Here is a 2,337-nt window from a genome sequence, read left to right as displayed (position 1 = left end):
TTGGGATCCCGGAGGCCATTGGAAGTCCAAGCATTGGTGGCAGTTTCAGGATGAGTTCAAGCACAAGCAACCATAACAAAGGACTCTCCAAATGTCCAACTTAAGGACAATAACTAAAAGTGCTAGGTGGGAGACAACCCACCATGGTATGATCGTTCCTTTTTCATTTTTTATTTAGTTTTATTTGTTTTCAAGTTTTATTTTATTTTATTGTATTGAACCTGGAGTTTTGCATAACATTCATATTAGCATTGCATTCTGCATACTGCATTATTTAAAAAAAAAAACACGCACGCGACGCGGCAGCGTCCCTGACGCGTCCGCGTCACTAGTGCGTTGTGAAGAAAAAAAAGTAAACAGAAAGTCACGCGAAAGCGTGGCTGGAGGCGCACTTTAGGCACAAATATGCCCACGCATCCGTGTCACCCACGCGAACGCGTGCTCCAACAAATTGACGTAAAAGGGGTGCATGGCCGAAAGTTGTGCTGGAGTAGGGCTGGACTGGCGCTAGACGCACAAGCTTTACCACGCGAACGCGTGCCCCACGCGTCCGCGTCATCCTCCAATCTTGGCCATTCAGGCGATCGCGTCCACCATGCAAACGCGTCACCTCGAAAATTGGCAACAATGAGTTTTGAACAGAGAATTGTGCGGGCGCGAGGCTGCCCTCGCGCCAGTAGCATAGAACGAGTCACGCGTTCGCGTGACCGACGCGTCCGCGTCGATTCCTATAAGCACAATTCGCGCGAACGCGTACCTCGCGCGTCCGCGTCGCTAGCGTCGCACAACCTATCTAGATTAGTGCCAATTATCTTATCTTTTCTTCTCTAATCCTAATTTCTTCTATCTTTTCTTCTTTCTTCTTTCTTTCCTACTTTCTTTTTCTTCATCATCCTTCTTCACTTCCATTCTATTTTATTTAATTTATTTGCCTACTTTCACTCATTGCATTTTAATTTTGCGCATATTTTTATTTTCTTTTCTAAATTTATTTTTCCATTGGTGTTAAATGTTCTTATTCAGCTGTTATATCTTTTCTGGTATTATTTGGTGCTTAGTGACTTGTTTTACACTGTTGGATGATATCTATCTGTCAACGCCAATCTTTTATGATATCTGTGTTCCTTTTTATATTGACATGCATTTATATCTATATTGTCCTTCATTATCTGTTGTCTCTTCCCCTTTGTTGCAATGTTTGCACTATTGATATGCCACGTACTTTTATTGTTTTCTCACTTGCATGTTGTAGCTACAATGTAATTGAGACCCTTATCATTTGGCATTAACCCACCCATACTTCATTTATTTTCTTATCTTTATTTCTGAGTTACTCTTCTTCCCTTTTTCTTTTAGGATGGCCACCCGGAAGGGAACCGGAAGACGTTTACATGGGGAGACAGACAAGTCCATCTGCAAAATCTTCAAAGAAAAGCATCACTTGGAGCCACCCATCCACTTGTACATCTTAGCATGCACCGAGGACGGTGCAATCTTTAAGTGCGGGGAGGTCGATATCGATCTCCATGGGTTAGTTACTCTTCTATCTCAACACCAATGGTTTATTTTCCTTGTTAGTTGTTGCATTTACTTGTTTGATTGCATATTTGTTTGATTTTGGGCATATTTTACTACTTGTTGAAGAAATATTTTCTTTTTCAAAAAACTTTTTTAAAGTATTTCACTAATTTGAATAAAATTTAATGTTAAACTTGTTTGAAGAAATATTATACTGGAACATAGTTTAGAGCTCGAAAACACAAAACCAGTGAGATTTTGAGCTTATTTGAATTGATTGCATTTTATCAACCAATATTCTGTTTTAGTGTGTATTTTTCTCTCTAAAATTGTGATCTTTGTCTTGCTTAATTCTATATTTCCATTATTTGATGTATGCATACACTTACATGATTAAGGCCTTTGTTTCACTGAGGTTACATACCCATATGGCCTTACCCTTTCATTATTCTTTGCAAATCAATGTTGAGCCTATTATACTCCTTTGTTCTTTACTTTAGCACATCATTAACTCTAAGCAAAAGACAATAATACCCTTAATTTGAATCCTTGGTTAGCTTAGACTAGTGAGAGTGCTTATAATTTAAGTGTGGAGAAATTGAATTTGGAAACATTTGGTTTGAGAATTGAGTATGTTAGAATTTTCTGAAAATGTGGAAGAAATGTTTAGGACATGATTCATGCATCCAATAATTTAATCATATGCATTGAGAAAAATAAAAGAAAATAAAAAATATATATATATAAAAAAAGAAGTGAGAAAAAGAAAAGAAAAAAAGAGCAATTAAGCAAAAAGGGGACAAAATGCCCCAAAGTAAG

Source organism: Arachis hypogaea, chromosome 15 (assembly GCF_003086295.3).
Source record: "Arachis hypogaea cultivar Tifrunner chromosome 15, arahy.Tifrunner.gnm2.J5K5, whole genome shotgun sequence".
Classification (NCBI taxonomy): domain Eukaryota; kingdom Viridiplantae; phylum Streptophyta; class Magnoliopsida; order Fabales; family Fabaceae; genus Arachis; species Arachis hypogaea.
Note: the sequence above shows the minus strand (reverse complement) of the source record.